This window comes from Anser brachyrhynchus, assembly GCF_964034855.1.
Source record: "Anser brachyrhynchus genome assembly, chromosome: 3".
NCBI classification, from domain to species: Eukaryota; Metazoa; Chordata; class Aves; order Anseriformes; family Anatidae; genus Anser; species Anser brachyrhynchus.
The window spans coordinates 92,104,232-92,129,148 of record NC_137696.1 but is presented as its reverse complement, the minus strand read 5'-3'; the positions used below and the strand labels follow the sequence as shown (position 1 = coordinate 92,129,148).

General features: G+C 38.7%; 1 protein-coding gene and 1 long non-coding RNA gene across 2 annotated transcripts in view; both read left to right on the top strand.

Moving 5' to 3' along the window:
• LOC308192415 (uncharacterized protein) overlaps window positions 1-24,917 on the top strand; it is a 133,318-nt gene that overhangs the window by 85,010 nt on the left and 23,391 nt on the right. The gene's annotated exons all lie outside the window — the stretch shown is intronic.
• Window positions 1,986-22,925, top strand: LOC308192420. Its single transcript, XR_013948803.1, has 3 exons — window positions 1,986-11,077; window positions 11,593-11,650; window positions 11,826-22,925. It is a non-coding gene; the product is annotated as an uncharacterized lncRNA (long non-coding RNA).

Genomic DNA, 24,917 nt, shown 5'->3' with positions numbered 1-24,917 from the left:
TTCATAACTGTTAACTCAATGGAAAAGATACCATCTTATATTTATATAGTCACTTATTCTTCACGAGGCATGGTAGTATCATGTACTAAGGAGCAGTCCCTGCTGAGAAGCAACACTGGGGATCTATTGTGTGTGATTATAACTCTGTAGAACAGAGGGTTTTAGAGCTGAATTCAAATTTGCTAAAAATCCTACAGCATATTGTAAAAAGTGTGTAATTTCACTTTTAGAACCACCTAGAATATTTCATAGGGAATTTATGCTTTTTCTGCTTAGTATGTGTCCTTGAGCAGTTGATTACCCTCATCTCCTATAGCCATATTCATTACCCAGAATTCCCCGTTGTTTCTGGACACAATTCCTAACTAGAAGACTGTTCTCAGGCAGTTCAGTCCCCCCAAACTTCAGCTTGGCTGAACATTTTCAGGGAGAGGTGGAAGAACTAATAATAGAGTGCCATGGAGCAATTAAGCAACAGATAGGAGATCTGTCACTGGGGTGGACTGCTCCAAACAGGCTCCAGAAAAGCCTTTCACTGGCTATATACATTTAAGAAGAATGAGAGATTGTGAAGAATTCTGCTACTGTCATATTCCATCTGTATCATAGTAACAGGAATGATATAAGCTTTCACAGTACTGACAGTAACTGGAGTCTTACTGTACCACACCAGACTAGTGCATGTTCTCTATGTGAAACACAAAGTACAGTGAGTGTTTTCAGGAAAAATGTAAAGGTATTTATGAATTACATTGAAATTGTATTGATTCTGTGAGTCTGTGAATTTCTTTCCTTTCTCTCAAAAAGACAGTTTAGTTGCTATACAGCTAAACAAGTCAGTCTCTTAAGGGGAAATATGTTGTAAAGTGTAGTAGTGATAGAAAGGCCTTCTGATACGTGACCAGGTTACTGTATAATGCATTACCTTACCCATCCCCAACCTTACAAGTCATCACTAAGGCCTACCACAAAAATGTAACTGACTTCCAATGCTGAGGTATTAAGGCCTTACAAATGGATTTTTCATGAATAAATCAGATAAAATCCTCTCTTTCAAGTCCTCAAGCTGATGTCATGTCATTGGGAATAAAGGTACATTTGATAAGACTATGAGAAATAAATTTACTGGCAAACTACTCTTCTACACTTGTTGTATTGTTATCATTTTGAATCTAAATGATCTAAAAGCAGTTGAAAGCTGCTTAAGAGTTTGGGATGTTAAATTAATCAGAGATGGTAGATTACTGTGCAGATGAGATTGAGTGATATCATGAATTCTTGGCATGTGACCCCAAAATTAAAGGTAATGTCAAATTGTGTGGTTGGTATGTCTATAAGACATTTATAACCCAGAATTATTATGTAAAGTAGATGATGTGATATTATTTTCCTCTTGGTTTTGATGGCCTGTTTGTCGAAGAGAAATCAGAAGCATTAAGTCAGTCTCTGTATGAAAGTCTGCAAGGAATGGTATCAATTTGTCCTGAATATGAAGACCCTCCATATTGCTTCAGCAGGAATTTGGAAGCAGTGCACCAGTCATACCTATCCTGGCCTTCAAATCTGCATTTGTCACTCGAAGGTGGAATCCTAGTGGACTCTTTCTAGGCTGGCATGTAAGGACCCTGCCACTTAGGGCTGACATTAAGAACTGTGTGACAGGCTTGAATCATTGTTCTGCTCTTTTCCCAGTGTGTTTCTGTGCACGCCCTCAACTAGAAGCATAATTGGCAATAGGATGCTGTGTTTAGGACTGAGCTAACTTAAGGGAAAAACTACACTGAGGTATTTTTACATTAAGATAGATTGCCCATAGTCAAAAACACTAAAAAGTAATACACTGTCATTCCAGTGACGATGAAAGTTATAATACCAGTTTCATTTATCAATGTTGGTCTGAATTTTTGTACTTCAGATACAGATTAATAAGAACTTGATTTACACGTTTTATTAAATAGAAAAACAATTGTTTTTTTCTCTGGTTTAGGAGCACAGATGGAGTGTAAAACAGGGCAGGTGAAGGAGACTTAAACACAGATTTGTAACAATTTATAAGTTGGATTACAACTTGTAAGTAAGAGTCATGTGATATAAATAAATCTTTCCTCCGTGGCACATTTGAGCTATATATTGGATATAAAATAGCAATTAAATGGCTGGAAAGCAGCTGCTTGCCTGTCTATAAGACATCTGTTTTTTTCCTCGGCTCAGGAAGAACAACTTGCTGCTACAGCCAACTGTTGTGTTTTGGGGACCTGTTTTATTTTCCCGCATAAAATGTAAGTGTAATGTGACACAAACTGATTTCCTCTTTTAGATTGCTTAGAAATTTTAGGTTCCTTCTTTTTTTTTTTTTTTTTTTTTCTTTAAGATCTCTACTGCAGAAACCTCTGTTACTTCTGCCATTCTTTTCTGCTGCCCTTCCTGCCAGCCTCCTGACCCACTAGTTGGGTTGGTTTAATCGTTATATTTGTCATAGATTCCCTGCCTTTAAAAGGCCCAGCACCTTGTCTCAGTGGTGTTTTTATTATTTAATACAGGCCAGGGAAAGATCATGATGAAATACTTGTTTTATGAGCTAAATACAGACATCTGAACGCTTTTGAGTCAAGAGGCTGCAGCTATGCCTATGGAGGCTGTCAGCATGACTATCAGTGCTGTCTCCTGGTGCTCTCTACTAGCCTGGAGTCATAGGGGATGTTTTCTTTATATCTTTGCTGATTTCTCGCCCTCATGAGGAATGCTGAAGTGTTAAAACAGTGTGGAGGCATTCACTTGTTGGAGAGACACACAGTGCAACACTATGAGCTAAAGCTCACAAACTAAAATTCTCTCTTTTTAAGGAACATAAGAAATATGATTTCCTTTCTAATATGAGATGAATGGAACTTCTGTATTTCTGAAAACCATTGAGCTAACTGAAAAGTTGAAAAGCCTTCTGCTTTTATTTTCTAGTTTGTATTTCCTGTTTTCAAAAGTTTCATGAAACAATCACTGACAGACAAAGAAGCTGAAGCTAAAGATCACTCTTTCCCACTTTTTTGCTCAGGACTGGTTAGTAGTAAAAACATGTTATCTTTTGTGGAGTGATGAAATGCTTATATATTTTTGTTGTGAATTTTTGGGAGTTAATTGAGGTATAATCTGGCATCCTGTTTATCTGTGTAAAAAAGCAAATTAGGTATTTTGTGTGGTATCTCTTTTAGAACAAATTATGGAAAGAGGATCATTACATATAATTCTAGTAATGCAGAATGGATCACAGAATGCACACCAAACTTGCTTTCAGCAGTGATAAAACGTAGACCGCTGCAGGATCATGGTAAATTCACTGTTAAAGTTATCACTTTAAAGTTTTCACTAAATTATTGTAGCAATTGAATTAACAGGCTGAGACAACAGGGTGAATATTTAAGGAGTTATTCAACGTTGTTATATTCCAGATGAGTTCCTGCAAAAGGAAGGAGAAGCTGTAGCTGTAGTAGAAGAAAATTTCTCCTTTTACAATGTTTAGTCAGAGGCATGTTTATTTGAAGACTCATTCCTTGGTTGCACCGCATTGGTGGCAAAATGGGAGGAATCTCACAGTGAGCAATTAAATTTAATCAAAACCATCACTCATTTTAGCTAAAATATATATATATGTTCAAGTAGTTTTGAAGAAAGCATGCACTCTTTTGTCCTTTAAAAGTACATAATCTGATTTGGCAGGGCACATTTGTGGTGTCTCTGTGGTAGAATTTCTATTAAACTTATGTAAATGCTCCCATTCTTGAGAAAATAAGCCAGATGAGTTGGTTTGAGACATTCATTAAAGCCTACTCCAAAACATGTTTTATATGAAAAATGGCTTTGCTACTGAGAATGATTGGTATGTCAAGAATTTCATTTCAGGCAACATTTTTGTTATTAGAACAAGCTTCTGTTGTCTACTCAGGGGTTTTGTTCAGAAAGATATAATGCAAGATAGGAAAAAAGAATCCTTCCAGTGTTCTTATCTACTATGCAGTACTTCTATTGTAAGCATAGATAATAACAATTCTAATATTTTTTTCATTTCCTTGGGTGCTGCTTCTTATAATGGTCCTTATGATTTTACTGCTGGTGGCCAGGAAAATAATCAAAGAGCTTGTTTGTCAGTGAGCAGTGTACTTGTTTATTGATACCTTAGAACTGGAAGCCTTAACGGTGATCTTTTAAATCCCTTTTTACCTTTTTGTATTTCTTGTGTAAAATACAAAGACGATCACATTAAAGCATTTTCCTTATTGGTTTCTGCATCATTAAAACCTGATAGGACAATTTCTCTCCTCTTTATATTTTGAAAGACTACCAGTTTTTGAGAAGAATAGAAGGAAGGGAGGATAGGGTACGTCTTCTGGTGACATCAGGCTCAAACCGCCCCAAGAGGAAAACTAACTGTAAATGGGGAAGAAAATGAGAACTTGATTGAAGCCAAAAGAAAAAGGAAATAAAAAAAAAAAAGAGAGAGAGAGACGGAGCGAGAAAAAAACAAACAGACTCATAATTTGTGAGGTGGGTTTCTGTGGTTTATGCATTGCTTTGTTTTTGTTTATATCCTGTCCCACCCCTGCCCTTCTGGAGATATTATTAATTCATATTATTATGGTAGACACCTACCATACTTTTTTTTACTACAGTGACTATTTTCTATTTTTTGCACAACCCTTGTTTCCTGAACAGCAACCACATTTCCAGAGACTGTTTGCATATGCCAGCAGCAGATAAAGTTAACATGTTAAGCAGCTGGGGCAGCTAAGGAATGGGGGTAATGCACTGGATGGTGCTTGATCTCTTTTTTTTTTTTTTCTTTTTCTCCCGCCTATTCATTTGTTTATTTACTTTTTTAAAGCTAGACTAGAGAATGAAAGCTTGCAATACTTGCTGGGACATAAAACACCTGAGTAATATATGCTGCCTCTGACCATAGGCTGGCAATGCAATGTTCATCACAAGATCTTCACAACTACTATACAACTACTACTATAAGGCACAGCACAACATCATCACTGGATCACATGAGCTCCCTGGATCTACTGTTAAAATATTACATGGTAGCTAATTGCAACAAGCATTTTCTTAATGCAGTTTTTGTCTTCTCTAGTGTGTAAAAAGTACAGTGTCATGGCCAGTAAACTATATTGCTGGAGCATCTGAAAACCCAGGAATTTTTTGGACATCATTGGACAAAGAAAATTAGAAGGAAAGGAAATAAAAGGATTATGAAAGAGGAAGTTGAGATGACCTTGCCACCCAGTGTCCCCTCTCAGGTCAATGTCAAATAAAGAAAGGAATGGAATAAAGGATAACCAGCAGACTTCTGCTTGCCAGCTGAGCAAGCTACACACTGCACCCTGGAAGAGTCCTGGGGCATGTTTTAAATACTCCTCTACCCTATCTCCAACCAACAGGATCCTGTTATTTCCAACCACTTCCCTGCTTGCCTGTCTCTGAATGTCAGCCTTAGGTAAAATTGACACCAAAGCATTTAAAGGATCTGTAATAATTAGTGGAGGAAGTTTATTATCATTTGGAATTGTGCTTGATTATTTAAAGGTCATTTCTCTCCTGCACATAATCAGTTTTCTTTGCTTTTGTTTTTACTTTAACAACTGCCAAACTGAAATAATTAATGGAAAATTAAATATAGGGGCAAAAATGACTTTTATGTACAGATCACAGTATGGCTGGTTTGGAAAGGGCTTCTGGAGATCATTTGGTCTAACCCCCTGCTCAAGCAGGGACACCCAGAGCAGGTTGCCCAGGACCATGTCCAAGGGGCTTTTGAAGGTGTCAAAGGGTAGAGATAGCACAGGATCTCTGGGTGACCTGTGCCAAATCTTGGTCACCCTCACAGTGAAAAGGTTTTTCCTGTTGTTCAGATGGAAACTCCTGTGTTCCAGTTTGTGTCCATTGCCTCTTGCCCTGTTAGTTAAGGAGGGGATAATAGCCAGCTGTGAACTAAGTAGATGGAAGTTAATTTATATATTTTGTTCTCATGTCTAACTAAAGTATGCAGCACAGGAAAGTCTCTGGCAAAATCTTTGGTTCATTTCAGGGAAAGGAAGGTGTGAATCTTTCATTTCATGCTGAAATGCCCTCAGCATGGCCAGCCACTCATGGATGCAGGCATTGGCACTAGATGTGTCTTTAATTCCAAAGGTGTAAAATATTACCTTCAGTCAACTCCATGAGCATTCATTTTTCTTCCAGAATTTGGTCTTCAGACCCACAAGTCTCAGCATGAAGCACCACACAAATCTTTAAAACTGGACAGTGGGTAGGATGTGCTGCTTTTAATTCTCTTTCAACCTCTGCTGAGCTGCTATTCTTTAAACTGCTGCTACAGCTTCTTAATTGCCCTCCCCAGCATTATAAGTTTTGGGGTTTAATATTAATATTATTCAACAGTTTCTTCTTGCTTGCAGGGTGGAAGATAATAGCCACATCACAGCAATACAGCACTAATGGCAGACACCAGCCCTGATGGTATCATGGCTGTGTCACATCATGCAGAATGCTGTGGGTTGCTGGGTCACAGGGGTGACGTGGAAGATTTTTAGGAAACCTTTTGGGACTTTTTAAAGAAAACATTTTGGGACATTTTCTTTTGAATAAGGATTGCATAAGCCTCAATTTCTTAGGAAAAGAGTCCCCACAGACCTTTCCAGGCAGACCAGCTCCTTGAGTGCAATGACTCACCTTCCAATATCCTTCACCCCAGTCCCAATTATCCTTTTGATCACAGCTTTCCATTTGAATGGAGAAACTTTGTTACTGATAGCAAATCTGTCTTTCCTCACATAAGGCTAGAGTACCTACCCTGCCTTTTTCACTAAACAAAGAGCATGAAACAAAAGGGAATGGCAAAAGCATTACAAACGCCCCATCCTTCCCTCTCCACCAATGCATTTACCTACAGCTGCACAAAGGAAAACAGAACTGTATTATTCTGTATTATCTGCAGAGAAGAAAATGTAGCCCATCTTTTCTGGTGTCTTGGAGAAAATGTCTGTATTACAAAAAATTCTCAGTCTACCTCTAAGCAACCAGCTCAGGATGCTAGAATTACTTTAATTGTGTTAGCATGGCACTCTCCTAGGTCTATTCATCTGTCTGAGTAGTGCCATCAGTGCAGGGAAAACACTATTAACATATCAGTACTTCTTCAGTGCCTGTGCAAGCTAGCCTGTTCACATCTAACTGATACATTACATTATCTAGACTTAGACTTGTTTTAAGCCTTGTTGCAAAAGCAGCAAGATTACAAGTGCAGAATAACACAGACATTCTTGGACAGTGTTAAAAAATGTTTGGCACAGGGTAAATAGGTGGGAAAACAAACTCTGAACTGCTGTTCTGCTCAGCTCTCACAGCCAGCTGGCCCACAGTCCTGGCTGGCCACTCCAGAGCATACATGATCCATCACTACTGAGTACCTTACACTAAGTAAAAAGCCTCTCTATTCTTAACTATGTACATAAGACTAACCTACACATTCGTTTCAAAACCTGCAGGAACAGTTTCTACTGACTATTGTCAGGTATCTCACTGTGTATAGTTTAATCAATTCTGCATTAAGAATCACCTGGTGAGTCTGTGGGATGGTCAGATTTTCCACCCAGGATATTATTCTGCACACTGAAAGGTACAAATGGTGCCTATTATTCTTCCAATTGCAGAAGAAGCTCCCTGGGGCAATCACTGTTCAAAAATCCCAGCTGGATTGCTCCTGTGCCTATTAGTCACATGCTTTGTCATGAAGGTGGCTGGGAATTCAGCCGGTCACCTTCTCTCAGATCAGATCATGGTCTCCAATCAATCCATTGTCTCATCTATGAAGATGTCTAGCAGGAGAGTATGTATAAAACAGAAGGAAGTGTGCCGTGTGGGCATAACAACACAGCCCCAGTCCCCAGCTACTCTGCAATTACAACTATTGGACAAACCTGAATTTAATTAGTCTGTCTAGGTTTTAGTTTAACTTTCTTATCTCTTGCCAGAAAAGCACATGGTTTTAGTGATTTGAACTTCTAGAGAATGATAGTAAGCTACTCTGGAATTCCCCTTCTCTGCCGTATGATCAGACAGCTTACAGAAATCTCCGAAAAGGTCCATCAATAATCTTCATGAATTGAGCTAGATTTAAGTAGGGAAAAAAAAGAAATAAACATAAGAGGAGAAAGCAGACATAAGGCTCTGAGCAGCTATGAAAACAGACATGCACTCCAGGTAGCTGTCAAGACTTAGATGAAGCCATTTTCATCTTTTACTCTGAGCGCAGTGGAGCTGTCTCTCCTTTGTGTTGGAGATCACAAAGGCCTGGGGATGTAGAAGTAGCAGTTGCAATGTTAAAGGTCATTTCATACTATCTAGCCCTTCTCCTGCTGATCCATGTCTCGTTGTTGGCAGCCACAGAGATGGAACTTCAGGGTAAGTTCAATGTCCTGAGGGTCTCCCCGGAGTACTACCGACATTTGTATTTGGACCTGCCTTGTTTAACATCTTTATCAATGATCTGGAGGATGTGACAGAGTGTACCCTCATTAAGTCTGCACATGACACCTTAAGGGGGGCCTGGTTCATATACTCAAGGTTAGGGTTGTAATCCAGACAGGCTAGAGGACTGGGTTGACAATTTTGTGTAACTCAGCAAGGACAAAATGCAAAGCCCTGTATGTAGGAAGGCATGATACAAGCTAGGAGTGTCTGGATGGGGGGCAGCTCTGCAGGAAAGGCCCCTGGGGACCTTGGTGGGCAGTGAGTTGAGTTGAGTTGAGCCAGCAGTGACTTTTGCAGCAATAAAGGTCAACAACATTCTTGGGCTGTGTCAGGAGAAACACAACCTGTTGATTGAATGAAATGATTATCCTCCTGTACTCCATATTTATTAGTCCACATCCAGCCTACAGCAGCCCATTCTAGGGGGCCCGGTGCAGAAAAGATGTCAATAAACTGCAGAGAGCTCAGTGGAAGCCAACAAGATAGTCAAGTCTGAACCAAATGCCCTGTGAAGAGATGCTGGAGCTGAGGAAGCTGGGCTTGTTCAGCCTGATGAAGAGATGGTTTCTCGGGGACATAACAGCCATAAGTGCCTATCTCGGGGACATAAGTGCCTCTGGGGAAGGTATCAGTGGAACAGAGCCAGGTTCTTCACAGTAGTGTATGTCTAAGGAGCTGTGAGCGGATGTTGAAACAAGATAGGTTTAAATTGACAGTTAAGAGAAACTTTTTCCCCATGAAGATTGTCAAGAGTGGAGCAGGTTGCCCAGAGAGTTGACTAGTCTTCATCCTTGGGGTTTTTCAAGACTCAGATAAATCATAGAGCAACCTGGTCTGATCTCAGAGCTAGCCCTGGTCTGAGCAGGACATTGGACTAGAGACCTCATGAGGTTCTTTCCCACCTGAGTTGCCCTATGAGTGTATGATTCTCTTGGAAGACGAGTGATTTCTGGCTCCTGTCATGAAATAATTTTTCATCTCAGTATTTCAGTTTGCATATTGATCTTCTCATACTAATTCTAATCTCTTCATATCTTATCCAAAATATATCTTTGTTTTTCAGGTATTGTCAGAAGTTAGTCTCTGCACTTGAAGGCTATAAAAGAAAGTTTTATTAGTTATTATTTTTAATCTTGAATTTTGTTAGCACTAGGTGTGTGTCTTTAACTTCTGTTGAGCTTGACAATTTTATGTAGCAAGCTGTCAAGGGCTTAGTTGTCTATGGCAACAAAGCCTAGACCTCCACATGAAAGTATTTACTATTCTTTACCCTGATTCCAGTGTGATAGAAATGTTCTATCCACCTGAAGATGAGCATCTGATTCAGAAAGTTAGCAGCAGTCACTAGTCAAACCAGAAAGTGGGAAAATGGGTCTCAACACTTCCTTGGTTTGACTGACTGAATAAAGCAACAAGGTATCAAGTTCAGAAATTGCTTGCCTGTCATCTTGCACTGTGTTCAACTTGCACTCTAGTCAGAGAAAATCTGCTCAGTTGCTAACTTTTAATTTGTTATTATTTCTTGGTTTTGATAATAATATAAATTTAAATCTTTACATAGCTTGGATATAGGCTTATGTGGCCAACCTCGTAGGAGTAATAACTAAAGATCTGAATTTAGATTGAACAGATTATTATTTTTCTTTTAACAAATGATTGATAAATATTGATAGAATTGTATTGATAAGCCATAGTGATAAACCTACACTAGATTGAAATGGCTTTTGAAATGGTAATGTTCTTCAAAATATGCAAGTACACACTATAAGATGCTTTTTCCCCTATTTCTGTACCTGGGACATACTCATGATGTCACTGTAAAGAAAGCACACACATAACAACATATAATATGTATATGGTGTCACTAACGTAACTGATGGACTTGGACTCACTGTCTTTACAAAATGACATTGTTACCAAAGAATGAAATCTTTAAATAATCATAGATTCATAGAATTCTTTGGGTTGGAAGGAACCTTAAAGACCATGTAATTCCAACCCCCACAACACTAAGCTGCTCAAAGCCCCACCCAGCCTGACCTTGAACACTTCCAGGGAGGGGGCATCCACAACCTAACTGAACAACCTGTTCCAGTGCCTCACCACTCTCTGAGTGAAGAATTTCTTCTGAATATCTAATCTAAATCTACCTTCTTTTAGTTCAAAATCATTGCTCCTTGTCCTGTCACTACCGTCCCTGATAAAGAGTCTCTCTCCCAAGGGTGACTCTAGTCCCAAGGGACTCTAATAAGCACCATGACTTGTATCCATCCAAACTAGTAGTTACCATTCATTAACTTACCCATGTTGGATCAGTGTTTGGAGGAAGAGGTGATATCCACAGCTCAAAATTCCTTTAATTCCCTATCATTTTTAGTAGTTTCCTGTGGTTCTTGAAGAAGAATGAAATGAGGCATCTAATTGCAATTTAGAATTCATTATCCACTCCTTCTACAAATCACCACAAATTAGCCAGGAGAGGCCAATGTCAAATCATTTGGAGAACCTGGCAGAATACCAAAAGTAAGAACAATTACCTGACTTGGAGAAAATAGTAAGAAGTTTGCTTAATGAATGATATAGTTCCTTAAATTCATTTCAACACTCCTGTCCATAAACAGAATTTTAGATGGTGCTACTGAATACGTAGAGCCACAAAGGAATGTTTTTTAAATTACTTTCAGTCATAAGAATTTGAGGTTTTGCAAAATCTGCCAAGAAAAGAACATTTTCCTATAGGATTTTTTAAGTTTTCCCTGAAGCGTGGATAAGCTCTAATACATACAAGTACTGCATATAAATTAGCAATCACATCTAAAAGCATTGGACTGAAAAGAGGACCTTTTAAAAGGTGACATTTATTTCATCAGGAAAGTGTTATCTTAATTGTCAGTAAGTTCATATTTTACTAATAATTTCCTATGCTTTTTGCAGAGGAAAATTGAAATGATTTCTTTCTAAATAGTCAAGATGCATCTAAAAGATCCATCTTAAGTAAAAACAAGGCTAGGAGCATTAAATTTCTGCTGAAAGCATGTTTCTGTTTCAGTGACCACTGTGCATTTCCAGGTGTCCCAGATGAAGCAGATGTATGAAGACAGATAAGCTGTGATGCACTTTTAACCAGGTGTGAGCCATTTATGGGAAATTAGATGTAACTTGGTGCTTTCATAACTAGCCAGTTGCTTGCTTTTATTTTATTTTATTTTATTCATTATTTTATTTTATTTTATTAATAATTTTATTTTATTTTACTTTATTTTACTGTATTTTATTTTATTTTTTTCCCCAAACAACTGAAGAAGCAGAGAAAAGAACCAAGACTGAAATGATGAAAATACATTCTGTACTAAGAGAAGAAATTCACAGTTGTGACTTCCTTGATTGCTCCTTTGGTACATGCTCTTGTGATGGTCAAAATGCTTGGCTATATGGACGGGTATGGACAGATCCTGAGTTCAGTGCTGGCTTGGCAAGGGCACCATTATCCAAAACCTCTCTGTCTGCATTTACCATTGTGTGGTGTGATAACACCACACGCCTTTGTATGTCACATATTCTCACAGTTACCAAGCCAGCACAGCAGTGGGAGTATGTGAAGGTCTGACTGGAACACATGCCTAGCACAAGTCAGATCACCGGACAGAGTCTGTAGTTCTTGTCATCTTCACAAGTCTCATAAGAATCTCTGGGAATGTCTGTAGCAGAGGGTGCAGGCAGCCTGAGCTAATACAGATTAAGTAACAAGTAACAGGATATGAATTTGCCAGTTAGCAGATGCATGGTTTGGATTTCCTGACCATCCCTGTTAAGCACATACTGAACCAGAAACATGTCCCAGGGTGTGAAGGAGCACTTAAAAAAGGCTGAATAGAAGAGCTACATTTATATGTTTACTCTGCTATGCTGTGTGATTCTGTATTTTTCAAGCTGTGCCATTCTATAGGAATCTTATTTTCAGTTCACCTACAAGCAGTATACAAGCAAACAGTAGCCACATTTAGGTATGTAAATCTATTGAAATCTGAATAACACTTTAGAACATCAAAGGAAATAGTACTCCATTAGTAGTTTGTCACCTCTCATGTTTTAAAACAGGAAAAAAAATAACTCTACAGTGAGACATCTAGTTTGTTTTGCTTTCAATCATTAGAATACACACATTTTTCAACTTGTAGAATGTCTTGAAGTTAACATGCTAAGAGAGTAAAACGTTACACTTTGCATGCTTTTGTTCCCTATCCAAGAGTCTTCCGACAGCAACCTGATGACAGCTACATTTTCAAAAGTCCCTTCTTCTCCTTATTGAAGATAATTGGAAGCATCTGCTCCATTATCAAAGTGTACGCTACTGTGCTTATAGCTATAGCTGAAAACTGTGATTGCATCATATCCAAACATCTCTTCATCTTTCCAGCTTCAATATCATTTCCTAGCTCTGATCATGTACTGGAATAAGGAGTTGGTTATTTTAAGTAGTCATTCCTTGATTTGTATCAATTTGAAGTTATTGCAGAACTGTAATTTTCAAGTCAGTTTTCTCTGCTTGCTACCTGTGAAGTAAAAATTATGCACTTTCCGAAAGAGGTTCAGCGGCTGGTGGTCAGTGATAGGTTCCTCTGCCATTCCTGAAATTTCATAAGTGTTACAGCTTGGCTCACATGGCAGCAGCAATTCTGTGGTACAGAAGATCCTGAGTCTCAGAGGTCTGTTCATGAAAATAATCAATCTGGGCATGCCATTCCCTTTGGTTTGTGAGGATCCTGTCAGGCTGACTGCCCAAAAACAATCAAAGAAAAGAGATTCCTACACTTTTAAAGGATCCTGTAGGCTTTTTTCTAGTACCATATTTTGCAGCTGTTGCTGGTCACAAGGGTCAAGAGCCTGACAGTGGGGATTGTCTCCATGGGTATGTTCAGTGAGCTTGTGACAGATAAGCATAAAGTTTTAGTCACAGACATAAGGGTGAAATAGGGTTTGCAGCTCTGCAGCAGAGGCCGCTTTTCTGTCTACAGAGGAGACTGTGCTTGCCTATAGCTCCTATTCAGAAGAGTTCAGACACAAAATATGCAGGTTGTTATTGCATGAGAGCATTGCACAAAGAGGGCAGAGTTAAAGGAGTTTGAGGACTAGTTCAACTGTAGCCTTCCTGCTTTTGACAAGTTTTACGGTTGCCGTTCTTGTAAGAGATTTAAGAGATTTCAACATACCCCAAGAAACAGATAATTGTAGTGTAATTTGATAAAGCACTTTTAACACTGAGAATGATTAAGATACCTTAATTTATGTCTACAAATGAATTAGGTGTCCAGCCTGACATAATAGTTAATGAGACCCATACCAATGAGTCTAGTAAGCGACTCAGCTCACCTTGGCGTAGAGACTAGCAGCTAGTCTGATTCCCTCCCTCTGCTGACTATGAATAGACCTCAGACACCTGTCTCTAAGATAGCAACATCTAGTAGATAACTAGAACTGGCTGCCTTCATTTGCAAAATTGCATGCCTGCCTGAATCCCCTGTCACCGTTGCCATGAAAGAGACCTGCTTTTGTAGGAGTTAATGGTGCAGTACATGACTGCTTGGGGTGCTACAGTGCGAAGTGGGTGACACTGGGGGATTTCTAAATACTTCTTCCTACTCCTGGGCACTTATCTATGAAACAAAGAAGATGAAAATATCTTTTCATGCTCTTCTTATCATCCTCTCCTTCTTTTTAAGTAATTACTATTCTGAAGCCACTAGCACACGCAGAGTTGTTCCAGACTTGTGAGTGGCAAGCAGCAATTTAAAGGGTGACTGAAAGCAGTGGTGTTTTAGCCTGAACTACACATCTAACCCCTTTTTGGCAAGCCTCCTAGCCCTGCCTCCCATCCTTCTACAGTCCTGGAGGTCCTCACTGCTTCTCCATACATACTTCTGTGTTATCTGATTCCTTTTGACTTTTTCCTTCACTTACACACTTCCCTCATGAGTGGCATAACTCATCTTCTAATCCTCTATGCCTTAAAGCCAGCATTTGCTGACATAATTTCTTTTTCCTGAAAATAATGTGACCCCATTGTGAACTTCCTCCTGCAGAGGACATTTCTACAAAGTAATACTTGTTAGAAGCTTCAACCAGCTGACAGATTGCAGTAAGTAGCTTCTTTCTCTGGATATATTTGCCAACAGTCATGTTCGAGTGACTCTGCTTGGGGCTGGGCAAAGCTGGCTTAGTGAATGATGTACATTCACATAAGCTGCCTGATTCATGTAAATCAGTCAGATCAAAATGCTTTGCGGTTAGGAAGGGTATTTCTGCACAGGCAGATGCATGCAAGTGCAGTCCACCTTTAGTCTTAAAGATGTGTACTCTACCTGATATGTTACGCTTCTTTGGAAGGTCTAGCATCATACCAGCTTGGCTATCTGCTGTCCACTAAAGAAGAGGATTTCTGTGAAAAGAAACTGCATCAGTCTGCACAATTAATCTTATTACTGTTTTGCTTTGATATTCTTTCAGTATTACTGAACTATCCAATTGTCCATCTCCAGCTCTTGCTTTCCTTGCTGGTCATTCAAAAACATTTTCCGTTCTGATGTTTCTCTGCTGTTGAATGCTGTTTTGTCAAAAACACAAGCAGGTCTAGCAGCCACTCTTCTGAGGAGTAGACTAGCACTCAGTTAAGGCACTTTAAGGTTCAGTGCACCAAACTCTCTAATGGCCTCCACAATTTGAATACAGAAGAAGTGGTGAAGACCAGATTCCAGGTCTGCTGGGACCAGGTACCAGATCTGCTCAGAAGTGATAGAGAAAAAGTGAAGAGTCAGAAGATCCAGAACTGCAGTCCTCACCCATGCTCAAGCCTGCCAATTACTCCTGATTTCTTTTTCCACAACTCTTGTCTTCATTAATGGTTGGCAGGATCAGACTACAGGTAATATTTTCTTTGTATTGTGGAGAAAAAGTCAGTATAACCCAGGTACAGTGTTTAATAGGTAAATGTCTTTTCTCGCATAACAACTCATTTTTGTAAATTAATCATGTTCCAACAGCCTCACTCCAGGGTAACTCAACCTACCATCTTAACTCATTTTCCATGTTCTGAATGTGGAAACATTAAATCTAGGTCAATATTTTCAGTAAATTCAATAAATTATTCACAGAGTCAATTATTTTCTCAGGATCTTTTGTACCACAAATTTTCTACTTCATACCACAAAACCGTTTTAATATTCAAGGAAAGAAAGCATTCCTATCTGCAGAGGAATTGCACAGGCATGCATTCGAATTCTGAATTTAACATCACTGGGTATAACACAGCAGGGAGTAAATGAATTTCACCCCATCACACATTTGATTATCATCAGAACGAGATGTACTTGTTTCTATATCACCTTCACAAAGTCAAGAAGGTGAAAATCCTCCATTAATGCAATAAAATTTGTATATTCCTAGAAGCAAGAAGTTGTTCTGTTATTTGTCTAACATTGGCTAGAAATTGAATATAGCTTCTGACTACTTGTCTGGTCTTGTAAATCAAAATGTGCTCATTGTGGTTTAGCAAATTGTATTTTTTTTTACTTATTTCCATTTTGATTTTTGCAGCTTACATGTAGAATGATCAAAATCAAAACAAAGTAAAAATTAGAAGTAAAAAATTGGTAATAGTCTCTTTTCTTCATTATATTTATGGGCTTATTACAGAAGTGAACTGTAAGAAAAAGTTGAATGAAAGGTATGGACATCTGACATGCAAATACGGATAAATGGTTCCAAGAATAAGGGCTGGGCAAACCAGATGAAGGCAAGAACACAAATAGGATGCAAAGAGGTGGTTTGGAGGGCGCACTGGGAGGCTTGCCAACACGGGGAGGGGCAGATTTAGACAAAATGTCATAAAAAATTCACAGAGCTCAACCACATTAGATCAAAAGGTAAAAGGAAATCTTCCAGTAAATCCCATCAAAGTTGACATGCTCAACATGCTGTTCTTTGCAAAGCTATCCCCAGCAGCTGTACTGGTAATGAATGACTTGAACTGAGATGCTGCTGTAGAAGTTTCTGTCGTATTGGCAAGCTGATGCTCATTGGCTGTGGCAGGTGTTGTTGAAACTGGCAAATGTGTCCCACTCTGCCTGTCAAATTTACCTTTCCTTTTCCCTTAAGTGTTCCATTTGCTTTCATCACTGTCACATCCATCTTCCAAATCAGGTCCTTTTCCTCAGCTGCACTCTTAGCAAAAACTCAGGTACACAGGGCCACGCAATCAGAACCTCTGATCCCACTCACTTCCAAAAATTAAACATTTTCCCCCTCTGCAGTCTTGACCTGTTAATGGTGGTGATAGGAGGAGTAAACTGTTAGTGCTGCTCCACTGAGTTTGGATTTGAAATGTTCAGCATGCCATTTGTTAGAGCTGTAATTATTAATGGGCTTTTTTTTAAAAAAAAAAAAGTCATTGCTGACGTGCGTTATTTTTTTCACAGCTTTAGTTCTGATGACTAAGGAATTGCCAGAAAGAACAGATACTGTTTTCACAGTGTCACACTTGGACGTGTTTAACCAGCAGTTTTTATTTCTGAGTTGAACAGACTCAAGAGCCCTGCTTTTAACCAGTTTTCCAGTTAGACTGACTAATGTACAGAGAAAAGAGATGAAGTACCAACTAAGTCCTAATAAAATTAGATGCTTCTGAAATCAGAATATATGACTTCCTTAGTTCTGAGTCTTTTCTACAAGCCATTCTGTCAGGACTTATCTAATTACATAATATTTCACACAATAAATGCAAGCATTGTACTTTGTTGGCATATCTTACATCTCTATTAGAAGAAACTAATTAGACTATATTTTCCATGTACAGAGTGAGTATGTGCTAGCTGAAGTAAGATACATGGAGTTGAATGTTATAGCAATTAACAATGATTCGGTGTACAATTTTACATTTGGGATTTGAACTTCAGCAGTAACAACACTAATGATGTACATATGTCTTCCACTAACCCACTGAGTTTTTGGGATAGTGAACCTTAAGCTCAAAGGTGCTTCCTTTCCTCAGACCTAAGGTGATGAGACCATATACTGGTCGCAGTGTGGCTTCATTCTCAGTTGTCACCCAAGTGCTTCCATAATGTAAATATTAATCTCTAAAACAAATTAGGAGATGTATCATGTGCCAACTCTATCCAAAGTGCGGACACATCATGAACAGCATGGCAAATCTTAGCATGGTTTCAAGTACATTTGAAAAGCAGGCTATTAGAAGTAGTTTGTTGTGTTTAAATGGCATAAAAGGTTGAGTTTATTCTAAGCTCTATATTATGTTTGACATTTGGAATTTAGTACAAAACAACAGGAACAAACTAGAAGATAGCTCTGGTACCTATTTTTAGTTGGAAAAAGTCCTCAACACACTACAGACAGGGACATTTCCTGTCACAGGACACTCCCACTAACAGAGAGAGATTGGGAAAGTCAGGGATGACAAATTAAATCCCTGAAACAGTTCTTTTTGAGAGAAGGACAGGAAGTGGTGAGAACAGCCTTTTGCTTTTACCCTGAGCATCTCAACTCTAGGGAAATGAACAAATATAATGTGAGTTGTATTGGTAAGAAGTGAGTCATTGATCCATTTTGTTGATTAAAGCTTAGAAGTATCCATCAAGAAGGAAATAAACTCTTGAATCTGGGGCTTCATCCCCAGGTGGGGCAAAATATGAAGCACACAATTCTTTTCCCGCAGCTCTATCATTGTACCTGACCATGTGAACCACTGTAAAATTGTGAAATGACATATGTAATGAAAAAGAAATAGTCAAGGAATGACAGATAATCAACTCCACTTTCCCACTAGCCCCTTTTACTTTATCTTTGTGATGTCTGATTTGGTGTTATTACTATGGTCTCTTGATTTCACTGACTCAGTCTGCCGAGTGCTGCAAATCCTTGCTGAATGCTTTATCTTTTAGAAATGCAAGGAAGCTATAGGCACATTTCCCTCATGGCATAACTTGCATGTAAAGATGCCTCTTGTGAGTTTTCCTTGCCACTAACTTGATGCAGAATGAAAAAAACGCCTCTGCAGAATCCTATTGCCCAAGCCAGTGCTTGCTTCAGGCAGAACTGAGGAGCTAAGTAGTGAGCCTGCTAACACCAAGCTTAGGGCCAAAAGAGAGGACATCAGGGTCAGAGAACACAACCTGCCATTGCTTGACAAGTTGCCCAGTGTGGCTGTGTGTCAGATGCAGGTTCATGACAGCAGCAGTGTATTCCCGATCCTGCTCCTTAGTGTCCTGAGTAGGCACCGAAGAGCCCCATCAAGGAAGAGGGACTGCTGTAGCTGTACCATTCCCATTCATTAATCTTTAATTAATTTAACTAATTTAATTCATGAACCTAGTTGTGGTGGGGAGGCTTAGGTTGGAAATTAGGAGACGTTTCTTCTCAGAAAGAGTAGATAGGCATTGGAACAGGTTGCCCAGGGAGGTGGTGGAGTCATTGTCTCTGGGGGTGTTTAAGGAAAGGTTGGACGTAGTGCTTAGTGGGTGACATTGGTGGTAGGGGGATAATTGGACCAGATGATCTTGGAGGTCTTTTCCAACCTTAGTGATCCTGTGATTCTATAATCTTTTTTGCAGCTTTGAAATCCAGAGCAGACCAGATTATCATCTTTGAACTTTCTCAGGCTATTGAACTGAAAAAAAGTTTAAAAAAAAAAAAAGTTTCTAGTCCAACACAGGCTGAGTGGGAGTGGGGTGGTATTTTTCTGTGATTTCAGAGCTGTCTAAGTAACATGGGATTCAGTATTTGACATGGGGTTTATTTATTCCTTAAAAGAGTGTTTAATGTTTCTGGATTTTTGAGCCTTCCTTTATGATGGAAAAATAGTGAAAAATAACAAGAAATAGGCAAAGAGAAAAACACATCCTTGAGAGAGGAGGGGGGAAAGAATGAAGGAGGAAAGGGAAATGTCAATATAATCAGCACTGCGGAGATGGAGCTGTTCCAAGCCTGTATGAGAGTGACTGGTCAGTCAACTTGATCTCTGACTTGTCAGGAGTGCAGAGCCTAAGCCATCATTCACTAAGAATACAATGTTCTTCTTAAATTGACTGCATTTTTAGAGAAGTCAGCATTTTACTTGAGAAAACTTTTACAGATTCTCTTGGGTATTGAAGAATATCTGCCTCGCCAAAAGAGAAGCCTTAGGTTTCTTGTTATTCCCAGCCTCTGGCTCCTTGCAATGTCATCTATCATCTTTCAAATTCTTCTTCTCTTTTTTTTTTTTCTTAGAATGTGACTTTACGCTTAGTTCTTTTTTATCTTCTTCTGTCCAGAAGCTTTCAGATTTTTCTCCTTCATATTGAAGCAAAAAGTTTTCTCTTGTTGTTTCAGTACAGCAGCCTTTATGTTTCACTTTCTATTTCAGCAGTGTGTTGTATTTAATAGGAGACATTTCCAAAAGGGCTGAGGGTCAGACTTTCAAGTTTGCAGCACTTAACTGCTGCATATGGTTGAGCTGAACATCCATTCAGACAACTATAAAGATGCCCTGTTTCACAGCATGCTAAGCTTGGCCATGCAACACAACGCATTGCTGTGTTATGGATTCCTGAAGCAAACCCTGGTGAGCAGAAGCAGTAGTTTGAGGCTAAAATCAGGATTTCTGGGTTAGAGTTTCTGGTCTACATGATTTTGCCCCTCCAAAATTGATTCAGGTCAATATTGCCCTGACACTGTAATATTGGCCTTTCCAGGTGGGGAACTTGCATTAAATCTTAATTTAAAGCTGAAATGCAAGAAACACTTTTTCTTCTCAGTTTGCTGCACGTTTTGAAATAGTCTGGCTTCTGTAACAATGTTCACTTCCCAATCTCTCCTTCTGGTCTTGAAGGTTGCACAAAATTGTGTGTCACTGTAATCACCAACTGCCTGACTCTACATACCTGGCTTGTAGTTCTTGACTAATGTGGTTAACGTTTTTCTTAAGGCTCAAAATAAAAATTCTATTAATTCAGAATCAAAGTCATCACCTCTAAAACAGAAAGAGATTTTCAGTTCCAAATTGAAAGCCTGACTGAAGTTCAGTTTTGAGAAGTTTTCTTTGTCATTTTCTGAAAAAATACACCAAGTATTTGGAAGGTTTTGCAGTGGACCCTCCATTCATGACAGATTTGTTATCACATATTCTGAATTTCGCTGCATTTTTGCTGCTACCCATGCACAATGATCAACTAATTTTGCATAACGTGTCCACAAATAAAAGCAAAAAAATAAGCATTTTACAAATCATCTGACATTCTATCAGTATGCTGTTTTTTGACTTCAGATGACTCACTGTCATATTCATTTGTTAGCTTGTTCATCTATTAAATAAAACATGATCTATAGCAAGTGACCCATTTCATTTTCAATTCTAATTTTGCCTTTTTGGAGCACCCTACTCTGTTGTTGGTTTTTTTTTTTTCCCTAATGTGAGTGCCAAAGGTTAATACCTTACATTTAGACACTTAAACAAAAGAGGGCCACAGTAACTTCTAAGTAAACAAAGCAATTATAATTTTGCAGCTACAAGCATTTCTTCTCTTAACTTTCTATAAATAAAAACTTTCCGTAAAGATTTTGATGCAGTTCTCTTCTGGGCTAGTACTAATTATAAAAAGTTATTCACAAATTCAAATAATTCCAAAGTTATGAGTAACAAGATAATTTTCATAGAAGTCTTTAAAATTTTCAAGTTTGTAGGTATTTTGTTCAAATTAGAACACCTGATTACACACTGACACAGAATGTAAGTACAAAGCACATTTTATATTAGATATTCTTGCAGATTAAATAGATCTTGATTAGCACACATGGATGGAATGTGGTCATCAATGCCATCACAAAACATACACTTTAATAGTGTTCAAAATTGTTGATGTTGGGCAACCTCTGTAACAGCTTTAATATTTTATAGTAATAGTATTGCATTGATTTCCTTTAGGTATTTTTCTCCTTTTTATTGAGCTTATGAATCTGCTACAGGTTCTTTGCTGTTTGTGTCCAATGCCTTTTCAAGATTGGTGTGTCTTCCCTCTCATTCCACGTATAGTTTTTTCAGCTCTATCCCTTCTCTTCCAAGAAGGCCAGCATAAATAAACATTTTTTGAGGCCATAAAGGCTGTGTAAAATGTCTGAATGACAAAGTAATGAACACTCTTTGTGACTGGAGTCAGCACAAGTATTTATTGCTAAGCAACAAAGACTGATGTCAACGAGTTTTGCCAAATGCAGATGGTGAGTAGGTTTGTTGAAAAAATGAAATCACTCTAACATAACTCTTTACAGCAGATTATAATATAATAGAAATAAAATGCACTCAGCTGGTCAGAGTGAAGGGCTCCACAGAGAGGGATGAGGTTAATTTAATAACAGTTTCTGCTGGCTTTGCTGTATTTTAGGGAGTTGTTCATATGTGAGAGTACTCCTAACTACCTCTTCTGAAATCTCAACGAGAAAAGACTTAAGGAATGAAAGACTTCTGCAGAGCTTCCCTAAAGTGCCAGCCTTCGCAAAAGCTGCCATTCCAAATGTTATTGAGAATAAAGGAAAGAAACAATATACGGTACCAGGCTATTGGGCAGGTAGTGTTTGGAACATGCAAATACATTACTGGTCACTTTAGCTTCTTACAGTGTAAATGATTTTTAGTCCTGCTTAGTGAATGCCTCTGTGTTATTTCTCTGAACAACTCACCAGGTGTGACTGGTGGGCTGGGATTGATGATTATGTCACTGCAAAGCTGAATGCATGCACTTCAGGGAATGTCCACCAAACTCCTTTTATCCCCGTGTGAGACCAAATCTGCTGCAGTGAAGAACATGCTCATTGATCTGCTTTGAGCACAGAAATGAAACATGGTAATCTTTATGCATATTCTTTAGGCAGAGCTCACTGTCAAAATCAGATGCAAATTTTTCTTATTGCCAGAGAGAGTGGACAAAACCATACCTTAGTCCCAAACTGTGAGAAGTCCTGCCTCTCACAGTGGTATGCCTAATCTGAAGAAGATGAAACCAAATGATTGTTAGCTAGCATTTAAGTACAGTGCTGGAGGCAATATAATCTGATTCAGTAAAAAAATGGCTAAAATCATTTGTCGTAACTCACCTTGAGTGCAACTTACTTCAGGAAGCATCTACCTCCTTACCTGGAAGCCATCTCACCCATGTACTTTGTTCATCCTCCCAGAAACAAACTGCTCATACTCAGTTTGACTGATCAGTCTGCTGCCCAGCTCCAAACATCTCTTGTCTTCTTTGCACAGAGGATCAATGTCTGGCCCAGACTTTTTGGTCTTTGGCCCTGAACTGATGACATGGAAAGGCAGGCACTTTCCTAGGTTCTCAGTCTCCACAGTGAGTCAATCTTGCTGGCCTGTACCAATAATAATATTAGTGCAAGGGCTGGAACAGTAGCCCATAATATGATAAGTATATTAAATGGTTTGGTGATTGCCATAAAGTAAAACACACATAGAGAGATCCAACAACCCTACATCTTGTTATAGAAGGTGGCCTAACTTGCTTCAAAGCAAAGATCCTGCACCTTGGATAACTCATTATACAAGTCTCTTGTCTGTGAATGAAAAATGAAATGTGTATGAAAATTACTATCTTAGCTTGACTGAAAGAAAATTCACTCATACCTCGTGGCACTTAGCTTAGCTGGGAAAAAAAAAATAAATTACTTGAAGCTATTTTTATTTCTGTTAGTTGTGTTAGGCAACCAGCCATATCATGTCATCCAGCCACAGCAGAAAGACATGAGGGGTTGTTAAATTAGAATTAGGCAAATTCACTTGATAAAAATAATAATTTTGACTAGTGATTGCATTTGGGAAAGATTTTAAGAAAAGCTGTAATTTTTTGCCACTTGCTTTGCCGCTTGATATGTTGTTGGTATTTTGGGCTTTTTCTCAGTTTGGATCTATTTGTTCAGATTCAGATTTACTTTTTGTAAATGTTCATGAGCTAGTGAGACTAAATGACTTTTTCAGAGCTTGAGGTATTCAAGGATTGTTTACTTCTGCAGTTAAATGCTTGATATTTGCCGACCTGGTATGTTTCTGGTGTCCAATCAGGCAAACAAAACTCCTAAACTGCAAAAAAAGGGAACTGGTGACAGTGAGAGTGACTGACACATACTAAATGATACCACCTGAGAATTGATTTCTTGGATTTTTCTTGGATTTAGATATATTTTCAGGAACATTCATCCATTCAAATATTTATGATATGGTGTAAAATAATATCTGGGTAATGCAAATTTAATTTTAATTTTAGCTATCTAATAACAAACTCCTTTATGAATGTTTGGATAGGTGGAAATTCCTGACTTTACAAACAGTTCTATTAAAAGCTGATCACCAGGCATGCACACAAAGACACAAAATTCTGTTTTCTCCATCTCTAATGCGCTGCTGAGATATCTAGCACTTATGCCATTTAATCTTAAAAGCTATTAATGCAGTTGGTAAAGATAGAAAGCAAAATCTGAAATCTTGTCAAGCCTACTGAAAGCTGTAGTCAGTCTTTTTAATAAATGTTTTTCAGAAACTCTGTTTTGTTCATGATAAATGCACTTTTTCAAGCATAGCACAGTAGATTTAGTACATAGAAAAATCTCCCGTTGACAATAGCTTTATTCTGAACTTTTTATTTATCTGTGAAACAGCCAGAGTGGACACAGAGGTAGTATAAACTTTTTAATCCCATCAAAGTTCTTTACCCTTGAATTGGTCAGACCATCTGTAGACATAAGAGGATGCTTCCTTTTCCACGTCTGTTCAGCTGTCAGACTTTCTGCTGAGCCTGGCAACAAAGGCTTAAAATATGACGGTGGAAATTAAATATTTAGCAGATGATGGACTTGGTTCTTGAGTCCCCACATGCCATGTGAGTGGCTAAACTGTAGTTTTCCTTGGCCCTACACGTAGGTGCTGATTGTTTAAAGAAAAGGAAGGAGTCCTCCAAGCCAGGTCTGGAGACACTGCCATTGGCAGCCCTGGGTGTCCCCACTTGGCTGTGAGGTCAGAGAACTTCCTCAGCTTAAACTTCCAAGTCCTAAATCCCAGGCAATTACTGCAGCCATGGGGCTTTTTGCAGTGCTTGGGTTTCTCACCTAGTTTGCCCAGTGAGCTCTCTGGTTTTAGATCCAGCTGACTACAGGAGAACTGCAGGCAGGAGGAACACCCAGCATTAGACAAATTCTTTGCAGCCAAGGACTTACAGTGCCATTTATGACACAAGGTGCCTTATAATGTCCCACTGAGCATAATCCTTCTCTAAAATAAGTGTATTACAACAAGCAGAGAGGGCCAAACTGACACCATGAGTATCTGACTCTACCTTTCTTCTGAGGCATAT